This window comes from Typopeltis vanoorti, chromosome 2 (assembly GCF_054136105.1).
Source record: "Typopeltis vanoorti isolate ZY-2024b chromosome 2, IOZ_Tvanoo_1.0, whole genome shotgun sequence".
NCBI lineage: Eukaryota > Metazoa > Arthropoda > Arachnida > Uropygi > Thelyphonidae > Typopeltis > Typopeltis vanoorti.
Genome location: NC_143550.1, coordinates 15,776,893 through 15,800,968, shown reverse-complemented (window position 1 = coordinate 15,800,968; position 24,076 = coordinate 15,776,893). Strand labels below are relative to the sequence as shown.

The following is a 24,076-nucleotide window of genomic DNA, read 5'->3' as shown; positions in this document are numbered from 1 at the left end:
TGGCTTTTTCTACATCAGAAAAAGCTATCAAAAACCTGAAATGTGAAGGCAGCTATGATAAATGATATTTGACCATAAATTCTCAAATATAGAGGTATAAAAATTTTATAGTAACTACACTGCATAATTCAGAATGATTGGTCAGAAGATTCAATTCCAGATGATACCAGATGAGTACTATGAGAACCATACTATGAAGTATGGTTCTCATAGTACTCATCTATAAAAAGGGAAAGGAAGCTAAATGCGAAAATTATAGAGGAATTTTTCTACTCAGTGTTCTTGGTGAGATTTATGCCGGCATACTTGAGAAAAGGCTGAGAAAAGTTGTGAAGGGAAACTCTGAGAAGAACAAGGGTTCAGGCTTTGTCAAAATAAATTTTCACTTTAAGACAGATAGTTGAGAAATCATGGGTCCGAATCTGTATGAATCTGTATCTTTGGAAAAGCATATAATAAAGTATCACAAGAAAAGCTGTTCAAAATGCTACCAATTAGGTGATAAATTGGACATTATATCAAGCAATATATAGCCTACACTGTTTGGAAAGAAGTCAACAGACACCTCCTATGGGCAAGGTGCTGCATGTCATGTAATGAGTGAGCCACGTGTTTGTAGTCAGTATAAATTGAAGGAATATGATGCTCCCAAGTCAGTGCAGCTGTGTTCAATGGCTGTGAGAAGGGAACTGAGTTAGAAAGAGGCATTGTGATAGGATGCCATGTTACAGGTCAATCTGTTTGGCAAATTGTTGACAAATTTGACCATCCCAGGTCAACAATCAGTCGTACCATATTGAGATGGAAGCGCAGGGAGTCAACTGCAAGTGCTACCTGCAGAAGAATGAAATGATCTGCCACTCACTTATGTAATGTGACCATATGGTGCTACAAAGGATAATATGTAAAAACTGCCATTTGTTGGGCGGCATATTGAATTCAGAGTTTCGGGCATATACTGGAACACGAATCTGCACAAAAACCTTCAGAACCAAGGCTCACAATATGGGTTTCCATGGTCGGACTGCAATATGCAAGTCCCATCATTACCTGAACCAAAATGGGACGTCGTCTTCAGTGGTGCGAAGAGCATGTACAATGGGACATGGTAGCTTGGAAAGCTGTTATAGAGCTATGAATCATGCTACATTCACTATCAAACATATGAATGTGTGTAAATGTGGCAGATGTCTATTAAATGTCTCTCATCAGAGTGTGTAACTCCAACTATGAAAAATTCGGAGGTGATACTGTGATGGTACTGTGTTTCCTGGTTTGGCCTTGGATCTCTTTGTGATGCCATGAACATTAAACTCCGAGAGGTATCTGAACATTCTGGATAACGCAAGGCTTCATTCTTTGTGGCTTTTCTAGATAACCGACCATTGTCTCTTTCAGCAAGTGTGTGCATCATGTTATAAGGCTGCTGCTGTAGCTGCATGGTTTGTGGACATGAATGTCACCACACTTGACTGGCATCCACAGATCCCTGATCTCAACCCTGATGAACATCTTTAGGATGAACTGAGTGTCAGGTGAGGTCAAGGGACATCCCTCCCACAACAGTCCAGGACCTTGTTGCATGACTGAAGGAAGAATGGTCCATAATTCCTATTGATCACTATCATATGCTTGTGGAAAGTATGCTCTGTAGGATTAAACAAACAGCAAAAAGGAGATGTTTGTTCCTCACATTAGTGTCCATTGACTTCTTTCCAAGCAGAATATATATGAATTGTGAGTTAGCAGTCAGAATTGAAGGAGGTGGAGAAGTATGGTCTGATGTTAAATCAGGTGTTAGACGGTGGTGTGCATTACCTCTGCTGTTATTCATCTGTATGGATTTCATTATGAAGGAACGGAACATTAAATCTGATACTGTACATGTTAACCTCAGTTCTTTTTTTTTTTTTTTTTTTTTTTTTTTCCATGCAGATAAAGTTATACTCCTGAATGAAGCCATTATAAGTCAGCAGAATCCCCTGACTAAATTGAATGGCTGTTGTGCTAAATTCAGTGTAAAAATCATCAATAAAAACAAAGACTATGAAAATAAGGAGTATTGAAACATCATTTGCATCTTTTATAGGGAATTGGAATCTATAGAACAAGTAATACATTAACCTATTTAGTGCATGTTCTAGCGAAGGTGATGAATTAAATGGAAATAGACAGCAGAATCAGAAAAAACTGGTGATAGGAAGTTATCTGAATGTGGAATATGTGAGAGATTAGGTTAAATCAGGTGTAAATTAAACACTAAACTTATTGTATACAAGACAGTGTTCAAACTAGATTTTTACACATTAATCTGAGAGCTGATTAGAAGTAAAGCACTTGATCAATGACTGGAAACCACTGATATGAGAGTTTCGAGACTAAACTTATGTGTACAAGACAGTGTTCAAACTAGATTTTTACATATGGATCTGATAGTTGGTTAGAAGAAATACACTTTATCAAAGACTGGAGACCATTGATATGAGAGTTTTTAGAAAGATCGGTAGCGATATCATATTAAAAATGAGGATATCAGGAAATTACTTGATATTGTTATCATCCAGGAATATGTGAACAGAGCTGATCACAGGTGATATTGGTCACTTAAACAGAATGGGAGAAAATAGGTTTGTAAAACAAATGTGTTTTGTCAGTGTAGCCAGAAAATACTCAGATGATGACCAAGTCTAGGTGAATTAATATAGTAAGACATGCGTTATAACTCCAAAATATGAGAGATCTGATTATATTGGAGTCCTGATAGACAACAGCTTAATTTAGAGCATAATTGTCAATCGGACAATTATTAATGTTGCATCCTCTTCATGTAATACTATTATAATGCATTGTATACCCCTCAGGGTAGGAATTTGATGATGATATATATTAGAGGGCTTCTACATGCTTGCTAGTGAAGGGCTCCACAAAAGATAAGTTCTATTTTGTGTGATTATTGGCAATATTGCTTGCGTTTTAGTATGCTCTTGTTTATTTTTAATAGCTTAGTGCGTGTATCTCGATGATTGTTGGCCTTATGGATTTGTTACCGACTTTTTTTTTTTTTTTTTATTGAATGTTGGAATCTTTTCTTGAACAGAACACAGTGGCAGTATCAAATGTTGTTATTGATGTAGACCAATGGTGGCCAAACTGCGGCTTGCAATCCTCATGCGGCTCCCAAGATAATATTGGTTTTCATTGCCATTTTCCCTAAACTTTTATATTAATAATCTATAGTAGTATAGTATGACCAATATTAGAATATTTTATTTCGTAAATGCTTTAAAGATAAGTAAAAAACAGATATTTTGAAACTTTAAATTTTTAGCTTTTCATTGGTATCAGTCAAAAGGGTTGTTAACGTGGATTTTATTGTCTTTGGTTGGTAAAAAGTGTTTTGCCATTAGATGGCCCATGATGCTTCCACCAAAATTAGTTCCAAAAGTGACTACTATGATTGCTGCATTATCCACCATCTCTGTTGCCTGAACTCTGCGTCATCATTCTTCGTGCAGTACACACAAATTTGTTACGTGCTTGTGGTGGTAGCAGAACATAACTAGTGTACTGTAATGTAGATAAGTACTTTTCTGATTATTAAATACTTAAGATTAATTTTAGTGAAAGTTATAAAACCCTTGTTTAAAATGATTGAGCAACAGAAGAGTATAAAACTGAAATACAAACAAGAAAAGAGAGTGTTTACTCAACAATGGGAGGACGATTTTGCTTTGACTGTTAAGGGTGAAAAGGTTCTGTGTCTTATCTATCATGCAACCATCAGCCACTTTAAAGCCAGTAATTTAAAGCTCTACCATGAATGTAATCATAAAAAGTTTGCATCTGAATTTCCTCCTGAATCAGAATTGCAAAATAACAAGATAAAACGTTTGAAATATAATTTAGTCACTCAACAAAATAGCTTATTTTACCTCTGTAAGCAAAGTGATTTGGCTACTGAGCTAGTTTTGTTATAGCTTGAATATTGGAATATTGCTCAAAGTAAACTTCCTTACAGTCATGGAGAATTTATAAAAAAGAATATTAGTGATGTGATTGCAATTCTCGCTCCAGAGAACTCAAAACTTAAACAGGCAATAGAACAAATTCCTATCTCCTGCTGCACTGCTAAGAGACGTATTTCTGAAATTAGTTCTACAATTGTATGTTCGCTGCAGAGTGATCTGAAAAGCTGCATTGCTTTTAGCATTGGATGAATCTACAGACATTCAAGATATTCCCCAGCTAGCTATATTTGTTCGCTATGTTACAAACAATGGAAATGTAAAAGAAGAATTCTTAGACTTGATAAGCTTAAAGGAAACTACAATAGGTATTGACATCAAAAATGCACTTCTTCTTCGTGTAGCTTCCTCAGTGAGAGGGTGCAGCACCATGTCCTTCCAGTTCTCTCTGTTGGTGGCTTTCCTTTTTGTTTCTGCATAGCCATGTGATCCTGTCCATGATCTTATATCTTCAAGCCATGTCCTTCGTTTTTTGCCTCTTGATCCTTTTACTATAATTTTTCCTTCTAAAACTGTTAATATCCTCTGTCCTGCTGAACCTCTCAGTACATGTCCTGCCAATCTCATCTTTCTCTGAATCATTTCCTATAATAAAGATCTCTGTGTTCTCATTTTCTGTAGGACATCTGTATTTGTCACATGTTCTGTCCATGGGATTTTCAGAGCTCTCCTATAGCACCACATTTCAAAGGCCATTATCTGTTGCCTTACTCTTCTTGAATATCCAGGTATCACTTCCATATGTGAAAATTGGCCACACTAACGTTCTTGTCATTCTTTTCTTTGTTGCGATACTCACAGAACTTCTGAGCAGATCTTTATTTTTCCAGAATGCATCTTTAGCTGTGGCTGTTCTTATTTTTATTTCTTTATCTTCATTTCGATCTGCAGTCAAGTAGGTGCCTAAATATTTGTATTCTGTTGTACGTTCAATTTTCATATTTTTTATTAATATTTCTGGCTCGGATCTGCTTTCTTTTCAGATTTTCATAAATTTGTTTTTTTTTTTGCATTAATATCTAACCAAATTCTTTACCATCTTCAATTAGTAGCTGCAGTAATTTGATTAATTTGTTTCTGTTTTTTCTGCTAATAGAATGGTGTCATCAGCATATCTAAGATTGTTGTATTTTATACCATTGATACTAATTCCTGTTTTTTGTTTTTCAATCTTTTTCATCACTGTCTCACCATAGATATTAAATGGATTTGGTGAAAGGATACAACCTTGTCTAACTCCTCTTTTTATTTTCACTTCAGAAGTCTCAGAGTTAAACAGCTGCATTTTCTGTTTGGTGTAAATCATTTTTATAATCTTAAGTACATGATCTTCTGTGTCTAATTTATCTAATATATTGAACATTTTATTATGTTTTACCTGGTCAAAAGCCTTCTGAAAGCTATGAAGCATATGTAAATGTTCCTATTTCTTTCAAGTGATCTTTCTATTAGTATTTTTAGTTACAGGATAGCATTAATGGTTCCCATTCCTCTTTTGAAGCCTTTCTGTTGTTCACTCAATTCACTGCTTATGGCTCTTTCAATTTGTTTGTTAACAAAGGTTAAAATAATTTTAGATGCATGGGATATTAGGCCCACAGTTCTGTAATCCTCACAATTTTGTGCATTATGTTTCTTTGGAATTGGTATACAGATAGATGTTGTAAAAACTTCAGGTAATTGTATTGTTTTACAGATGACCTGAATGGATTCCACTAAATAGTTATTATTGCCAGTCAAAGCTTTCAGCAGCTCAGCCGGAATATTATCACACCCAGGGGATTTATTATTAGGAAGATTCTTAATTATATGTTCTACCTCCTTCCTTGTGGGAAGAATGGTATCTGTTGTTACGTTTAACTTAAGGTGTCGTAAATCATCCAACATGTTACCATTATCACCATCATATAGATCTGATAAGTACTCCACCCATCTTCCATTTAACTTTACCTTATCAATGAGTATGTCTCCATCTTTTTTCTTGATGTTATTAGACTGTGTGCGTTTTGTTTTTCCATTAAGTTCTTTCACTTTCAGGAATGCTTCTCTGGTTTTGTTCCTATATTGTAATTCTTCTATCTCAGTGCACTGGCTATTTATCCAGTTTTCTTTCAATCTTTTACATAACTGTTTGATTCTTTTATCCGAAGTTTTATATCTTAACCTTTCTTCTTCATTTGCCCCTCTTTTCGATGTTCTTCTTTCTTCAATAAGGTTGATTAGCTCTTGAGTTATCCATGGTTTTTTCTTTCTTTCTTCTTGTTTATTGATGTGGTTTTTAGCAGATGTTATGATAGCTGCTTGTAGTCTATTCTATTTAGAGGGTTCATTTTCGTTTTGCAACTGTGCAGACAGCACTTCTGAAATATTTTCATTAAATTTTGATTTTATAATCGGATTTTGTACCATTTGCAGATCCCATTTTAGGGGTTGACTTCTTTTAAATTTTATTGTTTTCAGGCGAATATTCATCTTCATTAAGACCAGTCTACGATCAGATCCACAGTCAGCACTTGACATCACCTTTGAGTTCTGTATTCCATTAAAGTAATGTTTACTGACTACAATATAATCTAATTGATTTTTGTATCTTCCATCCGGACTTTCCCATGTGTATCTTGCTGTTGGTTTTTGCTCAAACTAAAAGTGTTAGTTATGATGGGATTGTGCTTGTTACAGAAATCAATCAGCTTTTGTCCTCTCTCATTCCGAATTCCTAGTCCAAATGGACCCACGTGTGTAGATGTTCTCTCTGATCCAACTTTTGCATTCCAGTCACCCATAGCACAAATAGCTCGATCTTTCTTGCCTCCAACTTCCTTTATACACCATTCTATTTCATCATACATGATATCTATTTCTGCTTCCTCATTCTGTTCTGTTGGAGCATATATTTGGATGATCAGCATATCTCTAGGTTTAGATTTCACTAGGATTGCCATTACTCTATCTGATTTTTTGATTATATGGATAATGTTTTTATTAGTTTTCTTCTCTACAATAAACGCTACTCCTCTTCTTGATATTTCACCACCTGACGTATATATTTTATATACCTTACCATTTGGAAGTTTTGACTCAAAATCTGATGATCCTTTCCAAAAAGTTTCACTTATTCCTAGTATACTAATATTCAATCTCTCCATCTCTCTCATCACATTAGCCAATTTCCTGCATTTATTCAATCCTCTTACATTCCAAGCAATTTCTGTGTCAAGTTTCTTTATAGCAGTCACAGACTGACGATACCGCAGGGCCTGCTATATCACCCTGAAACCACCGTTCCGGGCATATTGAGACTACCCGGGCTTTAATTCTTTTCTGTGTTAGACATGATGCTTTACACAGCGGCATTTTTTTACGGAATGGGCCTCCAGAACCATCCAACCCCCAATATGAATGGAGGATCGCAGCACTTAACAAAATGCACTTAACAAAGTTTTATTAAATGCTCAACTATGTATCATTCACCTTGAGCATTTAGTAAGAAAACACTTCAAGTTCAACAGTGTCATAAATTGCGTTTTAGAAGTTGTGAATTTCATTTGGACAAGTGCAAAAACGCACTGTTATTTTAGAAATTTTATTGAGGAGCTGTAGCTTGAAGAAAAGCCAAGTGACCTTTAATTCTACTGTATTGTAAGATGGCTGTCAACTACCAATCTTTTGAATAAGTTTGTTGCTCTTTTTAACAAATCATAGCTTTCATGAAATAAAAGAAAAAGAAATATCCACAACTAGAAGATCATGGATGGATACAGGATCCAATGTTCTTTACAGATGTAATGCAGCACCTCCAATATTTAAATCGGGCATTTCAAGGAAGAAACAAAGTTATTACAGAACTTACCCAATCAGTTTTCAGAATAAAATAAAGCTTTTTCAAAGAGATCTGGCAACAAAGAAATTTGAGCACTTTCCCAACCTTAAATTAAGAGTAACTGCTTTTCCTGATGCTGAAATTAAACACAGTAAACTGAAACAATATGAAGGAAATGTAGAAACACTTTTTAATGATTTTGAGAATAGGTTTGAGAAAAACTAAAAAAAGTTAAAGCCGTGTTTTGAATTTCTTGTGAATTCTTTTGTGATTGATGCCATCAACGATGGATGCCCTGTTGTTGCACCTTTTACTGCGGATGTTGCGTCAATAGAGACAGAGCTTATTGAGCTGCAGGAAGATGTCGGTTTGAAGCTAGTACATAAAAGCTCATATGTAACTGACTTTTGGGAACAAATCCCAGAAGCAAAGTATCCCAATCTTCAGAAAACTTGCTTCTGAATACTCTCTGTTTTTGGGACAACTTACTTCTGTGAATCTCTCTTTTCTGCAATGAAATTTGTCAAATCAAAACATCATGCTATCCTCACTGACAGCCACCTCACTGAGCTTCTTAGAACAGCCTTGACATCCTACCAGCCAGATTTTAAACTATTAACTGCACAAATGATGACTCAATCAAAGCCTTCAATGAGTAGAGATTAAACATATTCTTCTTTGGCGAGTAGGACTAATATATAGTTGTATTTTTTATAATTTATAAATACAATTTTAAAATAATATTTTCTGCAGCTCTTGAACATTCAAAAATGTATGAAAAGTATTATATGTGGCTGTTATTACTGAAGAACTTGCCCACCCCTGATGTAGACTTCAAAAATGGTTTGATGTTGTGATAGCAACATAACACGTATGCATTATTAAATGTGAAAGATGTATTTGTGTAGAAACTGAGCAGGAGACAGAATCATGAATGGTATGCTGGCAGAACTGTGCGAGGATATGGGAGTGCAGTTTGTGGATATATGGCATGTATTTGAGGAAAGAATGGAATTATACAGATGTGATGGATTGCGTTTTGAATGGCTTTGGAGTGAGTAAACTGCAGAAACTTGCTAGATGGAAGTGCAATGTCTGATGCAAGCAAGACATCAGAAGTAAAAGATGAAGTGAAAGATCAGGAGAGTGGTACGGAAGAGACTGAAGTGTTTGGCAGTGGAAATAGTAGTGTGAGAGACAAAGAGAGAATGGGAATGCAAGAGTAACAAGGAAATGGGGAGAGCCTGGGTGGATAGGGAGATACAGCATATAGGAGGAGTGGATGTTGAAAATGGTAGTGAAGTATGGGGATGATCAGCACAAGAATGGAGTAGATCAGGATGTGAGTGGGGTAGTTGAGACTGATCAGATATATGGGATAAGTGGTGATAAAGGTGATTGGGCAACGGCAGGTGTAGAAATAGAAATTACACTTTAGAATATTCTATTAAAATGTATAAGTGACCATACCACCTGAGATTAGCTCTGCTAACGCATTCCTGGATGCTGACAATGTCAAGTTCTTTCCTAATATCCTCGTTTTTAATATGATACTGCCATTGATGCCATCTGTTCACGCCTTTAATCTTTCTCAGGACTTTCATATCTGCGGTCTCTAGTCTTTGGTCAAGTGTTTTACTTCTGACCCAGCTCTCAGATCCATAAGTTAAAACTGGTTTGAACACTGTCTTGTATACAGCTAATTTAGTGTTCCGACTAATTTCTCTCTTATTCCATATGAATGTATTCAATTGACTTCCCACCATACCAGCTTTGCTGATTCTGTTGTCTATTTCTATATTTAATTTACCATCTTCAGTAAAAATCGTGCCTAAATAGCTGAAATGTTTTACTTGTTCCACAGGTTCTCCATTCACAACACAGTTGACATTTTCAATGATTCTGCCTATTTTCATTGTCTTTGTCTTTTTATTGCTGACCTTCATACCATATCTATTACAACAGCTATTCAATTTAGTCAGAGAATCTTGCAGACCTGTAGCGGATTTATTTAGAAGTATAACATCATCCGCATAAAGCAAAGAGCTGACATTAACATCTCCAATTTTGATATCATGTTTAATACCACTTTTCTTCATAATGTGATCCATATAGATAATGAATAACAGAGGGGATAATGTACATCCTTGTCTCACACCAGATTTAACATTAAACCATCTTCCTGTACTTCCTTCAATTCTAACTGCTAACTTACAACTCAAATAAAGACTAAGTATTGCTTGATATAATGCCCCATTGACACCATATAACTGCAGCGTATTGAATAGCTTCTCTCTTGGCACCTTGTCATATGCCTTTTCCAGGTCAACAAAACTTAAATACAGATCTTTGTTATGTTCCCATGCTTTCTCGACTATTTGTCGTAAAGTGAAGATCTGATCCTGACAGCCTCTATTTGGCCTGAATCCAGCTTGTTCTTCACCAAGCTTTTCTTCCATAATTCTTCTCAACCGTTTCTCAAGTATACTTGCATAGATCTTGCCAGGAACACTCAGTAGGGAAATATCTCTGTAATTCTCACATTCAGTTTTATTTCCCTTTTTATATATGGGTACTATGAGAGCTCTACTCCAATCATCGGGAATTCGTCCCTCTGTCCAGGCTTTCTGAACTATGCAGTGCAGCCACTGTAAGACCCTTATACTACCATACTTCAGCATTTCTGGTCGAATATCATCTACTCCTGCTGCCTTTCCACATTTCAAGCCTTTGATGGCTTTTTCTACTTCAAGTATGGATATGTATTCCTGACTGCATGACTGGTCAGTGTTTTTTATCACTGTGCTGTCATCACTGCTTGTTTCATTTAATTAGCAGTTTTTCAAAGTAATTACTCCATACTTCAAGGATATCTTTTTCTCCCATTTTCATGTCACCTTTATCATCTCTAATTCCTTTTATAGCACTCTTTCCTCCATTCTTAAGCTTCTTCAACAACCTCCAGAATATTTTGCCGCCTTCTTGATATTTATTTTCTATATTCTTGCCAAAGTCCTCCCATGACTTTTGTTTAGCTAGTTTTACACAGTGTTTAGCATTCTTGCATTTGTCTCTATATTCTCTAAGAGCACAAGCTGACTTATTTGACAGGAACTTTTGGTATGCTTTCTTCTTTTCCTTCACTGCCTCTTTAACTTCCTGTGTCCACCAGGGAGTTCTGATTTTTTTATCCTTACAGACAACCTCACCACATGCCTCTCTGGCAGAATCAATCAATGTTTTCTTCAGAGTTTGCCACTGAATCTCCAAGGTTTGATTCCTGTTCTCAAACTCTTTCATTTTTTCTTCAATAATCTTTGTGTACTTTAGTCTACAGCTCACATCTGAGAGCTACTCAACTTTTATTCGCTTTAAAACTTTCTTACATGTTATTCTTTTCAATATGAAATTCAATTTTATCCTGCTCAAGACTAAATAGTGATCACTTCCAATTTCAAATCCTCTGTACACTCTGGTGTCCTGCACCAGGGAGAAAACATCACTATCAACAATAACATAGTCAATGAGACTTTTCTTATTCCTTGCCTCTTCTCTCCATGTGAATTTGTGCACATTTTTATGTTGGAACATGGTGTTAGTAATAACCAGTCCATGTCCTGAGCAGAAATCCCACAGATATTTGCCATTATTATTAGCTTTGCTCTTTTCTCCAAATTTTCCCAAAATATTTTTGTATGTCTCACAATCATTTCCTACTCTGCTATTTAGATCCCCAACAAGGACCAACTTTTCATTTTTCATTGTGTCAGTTGCTTTTTCTAAAGCCTCAAAAAAAATCCTCCACTTCTACCTTAGTAGAACCTTCTGTGGGACCATAGGCACAAATAAGTCTCATTGTCCATTTCCCCATTCTCATATTTGTCCACATTACTCTACTCGAGACTGACTGCCATTCAAGAAGATTAGCCTCGTATTTTGTGTTGAATACTATGGCTACTCCTTCTTTTCCTTGATTGTCATTGCCTGAATATAACATTTTGTATTTATTGCTCAGAAAGATCTCACCAGTTTTTATCTTTTTTGTTTCAGTCACCCCTATTATGTCGATCTGGTACTTATCTAATTCCTCAGCTAGCTCCATTTCTTTGCCATTCAGGCTTATTTTATTGATTTGAGCAAGAATTTTCTGAGTTTAGGGATTTATTTTGGAGGATGATGTTGGATTGGGAGTTGAAATTTAAGTTTCCATCTTTAATTTTTTTTAAATGTGTCAGCTTACGTACCTGTATTAAAGTATTTATCTCATGTTTAAAAAACTGACAAAAGAGAACCACTGATCACTTGGTGTTAAAAAATACACTGAGAAATAGTGGTAACAAATTATTATCTTTCATTATTAAGGTCACAGATTTGGTCTCTTGGAATTTTTTGGGGAGTGAAGAAGTTGTGGAGGATCCACAGGTGACTAAGATGGTCTCTGAAATACTCTAATGATAGCTTGGAAGTTCATGGGTTACAAAATTTGGTTGATATGATGGATAAAAGTTGGACACTCGTTAATTGAGACCTTTAAACTGTTGAGAGGTAATTACAGGATTGACACTGAGGAGATCTTTCATACAGTAGAACCAGGACAAGGAGTCATCCTGGAAGTGGTGAGAAAGAGCATGAGAAGTGTTTTTTTTTTTTTGCATCGATGGTGATTGTATCATGGAATGCACTGTCTGATAGAGTGATGAGAGAGCAATGTGCATCAGTACCCATGGTACTGAAAAGCAGAGGTCCCATTTCTGTCCTGTGGAATCCTACTGGCCTTCTGCTTCCTTGACTACTCCCTTTGACACAACTCTCTGGTGTGTAACAGACAGGCATCTCCAATTCATTTCACACACTTGATGTACTTTAACGTAAACATCATCTTATCATTGGTATCCTATTAAATTTCATTTTCCCTTGCTTATTATGCTCAATTGTCTGTTACGGCCAAGTAACTTGGCTTGTTGGAAACCTAATTAATGCTCTGATAAGGTGGTCAATCCTATTTACCTAGTGTATTGTGGCTGTCAGTTGTGTGTTAGTACTGTTTCTTCTGACCAGTTTATCTGTTTTGAATGGTAAAAATCATGAGTTTCTGGAAGGAAAAACTCTCACCTCCATATTGAGGCTGGCTAACTCGCCTTCTGTTGAAAAGCCCTGATAAAGGTTCTTCACATTTTAGGTAGTATTCGAACCTTGGTTTTTCATCCAGAGAGTATTGTCAAAACTGACAGTGCTATGGATGCTCTGACTCCCTCAGATGTCTTTGTAAAATAATTAAAAAAAAAAAAAAAGGCATTATATGGCTTTTCCCTCAACTGCTCTTGTTACTTTAATATAGAAGGCAAGCAGATAGCTGAAACAAGAGTGCCCGTTAATAAATCCATGCTGACTCTCATAGATACAGTTGCCCTTGTCTACCCAATGCTATGTACAATGTCTTACTAAAAGTTGGCCTGATTTGCCGAGTGGTTAGTGTATCCGCTCTCCAGCCAAAAGGCTGCAGGTTCAAATCCCTCAGTGGGCATGATGTTTGTGATTGCCTGTGAAAATTCTAGTGGTGGTGGTGGTGGACAGTAGGTGCTGTTGGTGTAGCTGACGTGGTTTGCTTGGTGGTGGATTGAGTGGTGGAGATGGAGAGCTGTAGAGCAGGTGCCTTCCCTTGATGAGTCTTTGGACTTCTTGGAGGTGTCACATAATGATAATAATAATAATTTCTCCAAAATCTTAATAACTAGATGAAGTACAAACTGGTCTATAGTTTGAGACCTCAGTTCTTCCACTACTCTTATCATACTCTCTTTCCACTACTTGGGTGCCTTACCCATAGCCAGACTTTCATTGAAAAGCCAAGTCAGTGGAACTGTCACATTTTGATATCCTAATACTTAGTATTTGAAACACATTCTCCTTATGCACTTCTGAACATTGAATCCTTCCTATCCCTCTATTATTAAATGTTTTCCAGGATGAAATACTGCCCCAAAAAATCAAAACTCTGCTTTGGCCAGTTAACCCCTATTTTCAATGGTGTCATTCTTCCACAGTTTTCTTTTCCTGCTGACCACATAATGAAAGAAGTCGTTAGGATTTTCCTTGGATTTCAGAGCTCATCTCTTCTCATATTCCAGTTTTGCTTCCTTGCTATGCTGGTTGCTTTCCTGACTAGTTTTATATTTTTCATTCAACTGTTTCCTGCCTTCTTTCTTTATATTTTTTACATAACCTCTTTTTAATTTTTAGTTCATGTTTGATTTCCTTAGTTATCCACACCAAAATATGTTATATTTTTAATTGAGGTATACAACTTGTCATTGATGCTAATAAATATTTCTTCACAACATCATGCAGTGGTATCTCTCCATTTCCAATTCTTTGTCCATGGAACTGGTCCAAGATTTCTAAGATCATTATAATCATCTGCCGTATATTACATACATTCCTTTTTTCTTGATACTGCTGCATATCTCTTCATCCCTCAAGAAATTCATCTCCCAGGTAAAGTCACTCGTACACATCCAAGCGCATGCCAGAATTCGAACCTGCATCCTGTTGGTTGGAGAGTGGGTACATTAAGTCACTCTGCCAGTCAATCCAGCAAGACACTTTTGTCCTCAAAACTTTCATTTCTATTGCCTGTATCTCTCTATCTAAGGAAGTTATATTGATCTGAGGAAGTTATATTTTGCACTTCATTGACAAGGACCTCTGAATTTTTCATCAATTTCCTACCTTATTGCCTTATTTAGTTGATTTTGCAAATATTTCAAAGAAATAAAAATCAGAATAAATGAATGGAGCAGGCAGAATGTTCACAGCCATCTCTGAATACAGAAGAACTAAGTTTATGTGTTCATCTTTCAAAATAATGTAGTAAAGAAAGGCAAAGATCGGAATAAATTCTGTAAATATGAATTAGTGTTTTTTTTTGTAGTATAAAACAAATTCAATCAAGAAGTTATATTAGTGAATGAGACTAAACTCTGTAGCCGTTCATCATTGCCTTTGGTTGAGACATAATGCAGAAACAGAGTACTTATGGGAAAGTGACAGGAGGGAGTCTTTGAGAAGAGTGGGTGTTAGGCAGATTACAAGCAAGAGTTCTTAGGGAGGTTTTGAAATTCCAAATGTAAGAATAGTATTCTAAGATTAGTCAGATTTGAGATTTATAAAGTGTTAAGTAGGAGAGAAATAGTTATTGATGTTTATGCACTCTTGTATTTTTGTATCACCCATCACTGGTTTGTGCTGTGCAGATAATAATAAAGATAATAAAATGTATCTAATTTCTCCTCACTTGAACACCTCCATTTAAAGTATTTCTTTATAATTTTCTGCATGCAGAGTGCATGTGTGTGTGTCTGTATAAATAAATAAATTTAATGACTAGAAACTGAGAGATACCAAAATAGAAAAACACTATTTATGATTTGCGCTCACAACTAGTTTAATCTTCTTAGAAGACTTCATCAGGGGTCCATAACATGAAAGGAGAAATACAAAAATATACATTACAAGAGAACAACAGCCATAAATTAACTTGCAAATGTATTACTAACATTTGAAGCCGTTGTGGATGTTGGGTACAATCAAATGGACATGATATCATGTATGATAGAGCTGGATAGCTGAAGAGTGACAATCAGGTAGGTTGCAGATAAGGTTAGTATTAAGATGGACAGTATTTTTCTATTTTGCTATCTCCCAGCTTCTAGTCAATAAATTTATTTAATTATATCATATAGCCAAGTAAATCTGTTGCATCAAATGTATATATACATATATATATATGTTTCCTGACTTCTTACAAGAAGCATCTTGTAAGAAGTCAGCAAGCAGAGGTTCTGTTGTTTAAAATTTTGCACGCTTTTGGACAATATAAATTATTATTTTTTTCTTAATTCTAGAAATTTATCAGCTAAAGTTAGTTGAAATTATATCCAAAACAACTAGGACTATGAGAACGAATATATTATTATTATTATTAAATTGGGAAAATTTGCGATGAAAGAAGGAGTACGAGCAGTTTTGTGATTTATGATTCTGAAATAGATATGAACATAATAAATTCGGATGTTGTTAAAATACCTCGATGATATAAGCTAAGTAAATTATTATTATTATTATTCAGGCCTCCATGGAGTCAAAAGATTCATCATGGGAGGTCCTTCCTAAGAAACACAAAGTCTATCAAGACTCATCAAGAGGAGGCCCCCCTTCCCCTAAGAAACACAATGTCTATCATATTGAACTCATTGACCATTCTCGCTCTCACCACTCCATCAGGCAATGCATTCCATGGTTCAACTACCCTCCATGCAAAGAAACCACTCCTCACCCTTTTGCTCACAGCTTCCTTTCGTAACTTCCAGGGATGGCCTCTTGTCATCACTCCTTCCCGCTGTTCAACCAAGCAAAAGAACTCCCCAGTGTTAACCCTGTAACCACCTCTCAACAGTTTAACAGCCTCAATCATATCACCTCTCCTTCTTCTATCCACCAAACTCCGCAGTCCACATTCCCTCAGCCGATCCTCATAACTATCATTGTACAGTCCTGAAACCATCTTTGTTATTTGCCTTTGTACCCTTTCCACAGTTAATTTAACCCCTTCAAATCCTGGGAACCAAATCTGAGAACTATAGTCCAAGTGTGGTCTGAACAGTGTCTTATACAACAGAATGATAACTGTTTTATCTTTGCAGGTCAGTGTCCTTCTCGTTATTGCAGCAATCTTCTGTGTTACCTTCACCACCTTTGCAATATGTCCCCTAAAATTTCAGGTTTCTATCAATCATCAACCCCAGATCTCTTGTTTCCCCTACTTCCTCCAGTATAACTCCTCCCATAGAGTATGCAGCATCCCATCGATGTTTCCCAAACCTCAAGACCTTACAAGACCTTACTCTTGTAAGGTCTTGAGACCTTACAAGAGTAAGGTCTCTTTTGCTGCATTAAACTGACATCCCCATTCATTTGCCCATCTATCTAGCTTATTCAAATCCTCTTGCAGGGCTGCCGCATCAGCACTATTACTAATAATCCTTCCCAGCTTTGCATCAACTGCAAACAACTGAATATCCCCTTGCAATCCACTGACAATGTCATTGATATCGGTCCCAGTACTGAGCCCTGTGGGACCCCACTTGTAACTCTCTGCTTCCTTGAAACTGCCCCACCATACACAACTCTCTGATACCTATCGGACAGCCAATCCTGAATCCAGTTGACCAATCTGACATCCAGACCCATGTGCTGCAACTTAAATATCAGCTTATAGTGTGGCACTCTGTCAAATGCCTTTGCTAAGTGTAAGAAAATGGCAGTATATGCCTTTCCCTCATCTAATGTTCTTGTAATGTCGTCATAAAAGGCTATTGCTAAAACAAGAGCGCCCCCTTCACAAATCCATGTTGACTCTCACAGATAACATTTCCCTCATCTGCCCAATGCTGTATACGGTCCTTCACTACTTTCTCCAGGACCTTACTAACTACTGATGACACACAAACTGGTCTATAATTAGACACTTCCAGTCTGCTACCACCCTTATGCAATGGCACTATCTTACCTTCCTTCCATTCCATTCCATGGGCACCTTTCCAGCAGCTGGACTTTCATTGAAAAGCCAGGTCAGAGGCACTGTCATTTCCCTAGCACATTCTCTCAAAACTCGTGGTGAAATACCATCCAGTCCCACAGCTTTACTGACATCCAGAGTAATCAGTATTTGAAACACACTCTTCTCCTGTACCTCTAAAACTTGAACCTCCCCTATACCTCTACCATTAAAACTGACTCCTCTAGGATGAAATACTCCAATAAAGTTTTCATTGAACAATTGTACTATGTCCTCTGCATCGGTCACTCTATTCCCATTTTTATCCCACAATATCATTCTTCCACAGTCATTTCTCCTCCTACTGGCCACATATCTAAAAAATTCCCTTAGATTTTCTTTGGATCTTAGGGCTAATCTCCTCTCATATTCCAGTTTCATCTTCCGTACCACACTAGTCACTCTTCTGGCCTGTGTCTTATATTCTTCATGCATCTTCTCTTCTCCTGTCTCCTTATATCTCTTCCACAGCCTCTTTTTCACATGCAATTCCTGTTTATTATTGTGTGTCATCCACTTTACTCCAAATTATGTCCTCTTGTTCACTCGTGGTATACAACTTACCATTGCTGCTAACAAATATTCTTTCATAATTTCCGACGCACTAATAATATCCCGGCCTTCCAATTCCTCCCTCCATGAAACTTCCCCAAGTTGACGTCTTGGACTATTATAATCACCTGCCTTATAATTCCACATACGTTCCCTTCTCTTTGATACTCCTGCATGTCTATTCATTTTCCAAGTCAAAACCATATGGTCAGTTTCTCTAACTGGGGGGAGAGATGTCATCTCAGTTATTATCAACTCTTCTGATGCTATAACCAAATCCAAAACTCTTGAACCTCTTGTTCCCTCTGTTACATGTTGCCTAAGACATTTGCCCTCAGGCATTCTAGAAATTCCATTCCCTTATTGCTACATGCATTTTCCTCTCCCCAGTTTATACTACTTTAGTTAAAATCTCCCATAACAATCATTCTTCTTGCACTTGCCAAACTCAACTGTTTAAACATTTCCTGGTCACCACCCTCTGTACTCTTGGGTCTGTAGCAACACCCCACTAAATATCCTGTCTTGCCCACCTTTACCTCATACCTTATGCTTTCAAAATCATTAGTGTCACTGCCTTCCTATAAATATACTTATAACAGTAGGATAAGCAAGGTTTTGGGGTCGGGCTCTACAGAATTTGATTTCCTGCATTCTTAAACAGTTAGACAAAATATGACCAGTGCAGAATTAGCCACTAGAACTCTCTGGACAGTTGCAGATGCAGTCTGCTTTGATGTGGACTCAACTGTGTGCATGGATGAAGCAATAGATGAACTGGCAAAGTTTGCAGGAAGAGAAAGAGAAGTAACTGAAATGACACTTAAAGCAATGAGAGTTGGACTGACTTTTTGTGAAGCATTAACTAGGAGACTTGAACTTATCCAACCAAGTATGTCAATGATAGAAGACTATTTGCGTTGTAATCCTCCAAGGCTCACTCCTGCTATAAAGGAATTAGTAATTAGTACGAGTTGTTCACAACAGAGGTGTTCCTGTGTATCTTATCTCTGGAGGATTTCAAACTATTATTAAACCAATAGCAAAAGTCTTAGGTGTTCCTGTAAAGAACATATTTGCTAACAAATTGAAATTCTACTTCAGTCATGGCTATGCAGGATTTGATGAAAATGAGCCAACTTCCACTCAGGATGGTAAAGCTCAAGTAGTAACTTATTTAAAACATTGTTATGATCATAGAACAGTAGTCGCCAAATTGGTTGATATTGACCCCCAGGGGTTGATTATAACATTGTTAGGGGTCGATTGGGGGTCGATAGAAATATATAAGATATCATTGTACTGGTAATATTTAATTCGGTTAACTTGAATTATCTCCATCCTGAATGACAATGCAATTAAGAGTGAATCGTGGGAACAGCGACATGAATAGGACCTGTGAGATGGAGCAGGGTCATGAAAATAGTTACGGAGGCCAATCAAGTAGGCCAAAATGACGTATTTACCAACAAGCGTCTTTTTTGCTTATCCTATTATAATTACGTAATAGTAAAATAGAGGGGGTCGATAAAAAGTCAAGAAACTCTTGAAGGGGTCGACGGTCAAAGAAGTTTGGCGACCCCTGCCATAGAGGAATGGTAATGATTGGAGATGGTACTACAGATTTAAATGCATGCCCTCCAGCAGATGCTTTTCTTGGCTTTGGAGGGAATGAATTGCGGGAAAAAGTGAGACAAGAATCTAAATGATTTGTTTATGAATTTCAAGAACTTATTGATGAGCTCAATAAAAAATGATGATAGAAGATTGTAGTGGCTGATATATATAAATGTAACCAATTATATATTTGATTTAATCCTTTATCCTAGTGTACGCAACCTGAAGTATTTTCAGGACTGGGGAAACTCGTGACAAAGGTGGTATAAGTTCTCATCGCTTTCCTTAGTATCCCATAATGCAAAACACTCATCCTTGCGGACATGTAAAATGCTATGCATTAAGGGAAGAGTCACTACCCAGACCGGTTTCGACCTTTATTGAGGTCTCATCAGTGGGAGCCAGACCCAGAGATGATGATACTAAGGTGGAATAATCTAGAAGTCATATTTCCATATGCTAGTTGCCAAAAGGTGTCACACCTTATTATTAAAATTCTCTGGATTAGAGACGAGTTGATGGAAGTTTTACATCTCCACATGGATATGTGCTTTGCATTATGGGATACTAAGGCAAGTGATGAGCACTTATACCACCTTTGCCACGAGTTGCCCCAGTCCTGAAAATACTTCAGGCTTAAACTTTGTTTGCTTACACTTGCATAAAGGATTAAACCAAATATATAATTGGTAGCATACCCAAGTGAAAAAACTTCCATCAACTCATATATAAATTTAACTTCTGTAAAAAAAAACTGTGATGAACATTTTAAGTTGCATGTTCATAGGGAATGGGGTTAAGATATTAGGCATATTTTCTTGGTAATATTTTTATGCATAACGGGTACAGATATTTATATATTGATAATTCTGAATGTTATCCTGAAACAAACTGCTAATTAGAAATGGGGACTTGAATGTATTTTATGTCATTTACATATAAAATATTTGTTATTTCTGTTCTTGGGACACCTTTGATTTAATAAAGCTCGAATTAGCTGTTGTATAATTTAAGTGGTTACAAAATAGTTTTGTATAAAGTTTGTGTAATTGTTTTAATATTTATAAGGTTTATGGAAATTATTAATAAAAACATGATTTTCTTCTGCTAAAAAAAAAAATTACCCAAGACCCCATGGAGTCAAAGACTCATCTGGGAGGTCCTTTTATCATACACACAGCTCATCATACCGTGCTTTAAACACACTCAAATTCTCTGCAGACACCACACACACTCAGGCAAGGCATTCCAATCATTCAGAACTCTGCATGAAAAAACCTGCTTCTCACTCTCCTACTCACACCCTCTTTATACAGTTTCCAGGATTGACCTCTAGTTCTCCCCTCATCTCCCACTATTTTCTGTAGAACTTCTCCAGCATTGTTCCTATATCAATCCCTTACTAACTTGTAGGTTTCTTTCATATCTCCCCTCTTCATCCTGTCCACCAGACTCTGCAAATTGCATGTTCTCAATCTTTCCTCATACTTTAATAAATTTAGATTAACCCTTTATCCAAGTGTAAGCAAACAAAGTTTGCACCTGAAAATATCTTCAGGACTGAGGTAAGGTGGTGCAACACTAGGAAACTCCGAGCAAAGGTGGACCAAACTCTCATCACTCCTTGTCTCAGTATCTTCCATAATGCAAAGCACATCTCCTTGCGGACATTTATACTGCTATGCATTAAGGGAAGGACCACTACCCAGACCGGTTTCGACCTTTATTGAGGTCTCATCAGTGGAAGGCAGAAGTAATAGGAGAGGTCATATTTACCTATGCGAGTTGCCAACAGGTGTACCACCTTATTATTGAATTACTCTGGATTTAGAGAAGGATGTTGGAAGTTTATTTTGCACTTGGTTAGAATATAATAAATTTAGTTTAATCCTTTATCCAAGTGTAAGCAAACACAATTTGCACCTGAAAATATCTTCAGGACTGAGGTAAAGTGGTGCAACACCAGGCAACTCCGAGCAAAGGTGGACCAAGCTCACATCACTCCTTCTCAGTATCTCCCATAATGCAAAGCATCTCCTTGCGGACATGTATACTGCTATGCATTAAGGGAAGGGCCACTACTCAGACTAGTTTCGACCTTTATTGAGGTCTCGTCAGTGGGAGGCAGATCCAACCGTGGAGATACTAAGGCAGAAGCAATTGGAGGGTCATATTTACCCATACGAGTTGCTAACAGGTGTACTACCTTATTATTGAATTACTCTGGATTTAGAGAAGGATATTGGAAGTTTATTTTGCACTTGGTTAGACTATAATGAATTTTGTTTAATCCTTTATCCAAGTGTCTGCAAGGAGATGTGCAAGAAGATATACATGTCTGCAAGGAGATGTGCTTTGCATTATGGAAGATACTGAAACAAGGAGTAATGAGAGCTTGGTCCACCTTTGCTCGGAGTTGCCTGGTGTTGCACCACCTTACCCCGGTCCTGAAGATATTTTCAGGCGCTAACTTTGTTTGCTTACACTTGGATAAAGGATTAAACTAAATTTATTATAGTCTAACCAAGTGCAAAATAAACTTCCAATTTTCTCATACTTAACATTCCAGAGGTTAGAAACTACCTTAGTCAGTCACCTCTGGACTCTTTCCAATATCTGTTTGTCCTTCTGAAAACCAGGGGACCAAATCTGCACAGAATTGTCCATGTGTGGCCTAATCAATGTCTTATACAATGGAACAAGAATCTCCCTACTTCTACACGTCAGTGTCCTCCGCATCATTCCCAGAAGTCTTTGTGTTGTCTTCACAATTTTGGCGATGTGTTCCCTAAATTTCAGATCCTTATCCACTATCACCCCCCCAGATCTCTTATTTCCTCCACCTCTGACAATATATTCTCACCAAGCATAAATTCTGCATCCCATCTTTGTTTTCGAAATTTTAAAACCTTACATTTTGCAACATTGAACTCTCATCCCTATTCTCGTGACCAATCACTCAATTTATTCAAGTCTTGTTGTAAGGCTACAACATCTTCTCTACTCTTCATGGTTTGTCCCAACTTTGCATCATCTGCAAACAACTGAATATCTCCATCCAAATCTTCACCACTATCATTAATATATAAGTTAAATAGTACTGGCACTAAAACAGACCCCTGAGGTACTCCATTAGTGACTTTCCTTTTCCTGGATATTGCACCCCCCATACACAACTTGTTGATACCTATCAGATAGCCAGTTTCCAATCCAATGCACTAATCTAATATCCAACCCCATCCGCTCTAGTTTGACTATCAGCTTATCATGCAGTAATCTATCAAAAGCCTTTGCGAAATCTAAGTATATTACTGTGTATCCTTCTCCTCTGTCCAAGGAAGCAGTCATCTTATTGTAATAAGTAAGTAGATTACTAAAACATGAACTCCCTTTAGCAAAATGCATGCTGTCCATCAAAGATAATACCATTGTTGTCAATCCAATTCTCGATTCTAGTTCTCTCAAGCTTCTCCAAACAACTTAACCACAACACCTGACGCATAGATAGGCGTATAGTTTGATGCTTGAGTTCTATCTCCTCCTTTATGAAGTGGCACAATCTTGCCCTCCTTACACTTCTTAGGAACTTGACCCACCGTAAGAGCCATATTAAACAAATATATCAAGGCTGGCATCAACTCCCTGGCACATTCCTTCAGAATATGTGGTGATATATTATCAAGTCCCACGGCCTTGTTAACATCTAGTTTAGTCAACTCCCCATACACCTCTTGCTCACTTACAGTCAGTCTCTCCTCCCCATCATTAACTGCTCTCAATCTCATTTACAAGATTGAAAGACCTTTATGAACTGCTCATTAAGTATCTCCACCACATCTTCTGCAACAGCTGTCTTTATACCGTTTTCTCCAGTCATTGTCATCCTTCCATAATCATTCTTTCTTTTGCTGGCTACATATTGAAAGAACTCCTTAGGATTCTTCTTGGTTTCATTAGTGAACTGCTGTTCATACCTCACTTTAGCTACCTTCACAAACCAAGTCACCTGCCTTGCCTGGTCTTTGTAATACTCGTAGAATTGGTTATTTCCACTTCTCTTATGCTCCTCCATAATGTCCTTTTTCTCTGTATCCATTCATAATCTCTTTATTCATCCATTTCACACCTACCTTATTTAACCTTCTCGCCCTTGGAATACATTTAGACATTGCATCTACTAGATAGTTTTTGAAAATCTCCCAAGCTGCATTAATCTCTTTTGCAGCTAACTCCTCATTCCATGCTACACCTGCAAGCTATCTCCTGAGCTCTTCAAAATACCCCCCCCTCCCTTCTAGTTCCACAATATACCCTTTTCTCACAGAGGGATTCACACTGCTGCCAACCACCCAGGTAATCACCTCATGATCACTCTCACCAATTGGTGGGTGATTTGATACATCATTTATAATTACATCCCCTATGAAATGACCAAATCCAAGACTC

The 24,076-nt window shown here is 37.0% G+C and overlaps 1 protein-coding gene and 1 pseudogene across 4 annotated transcripts in view; both read left to right on the top strand.

The window, feature by feature from the left end:
• Oseg1 (intraflagellar transport protein Oseg1) overlaps nucleotides 1–24,076 on the top strand; it is a 796,421-nt gene that overhangs the window by 349,439 nt on the left and 422,906 nt on the right. The gene's annotated exons all lie outside the window — the stretch shown is intronic.
• On the top strand, nucleotides 18,689–19,770 carry LOC150108842 (phosphoserine phosphatase pseudogene; annotated as a pseudogene).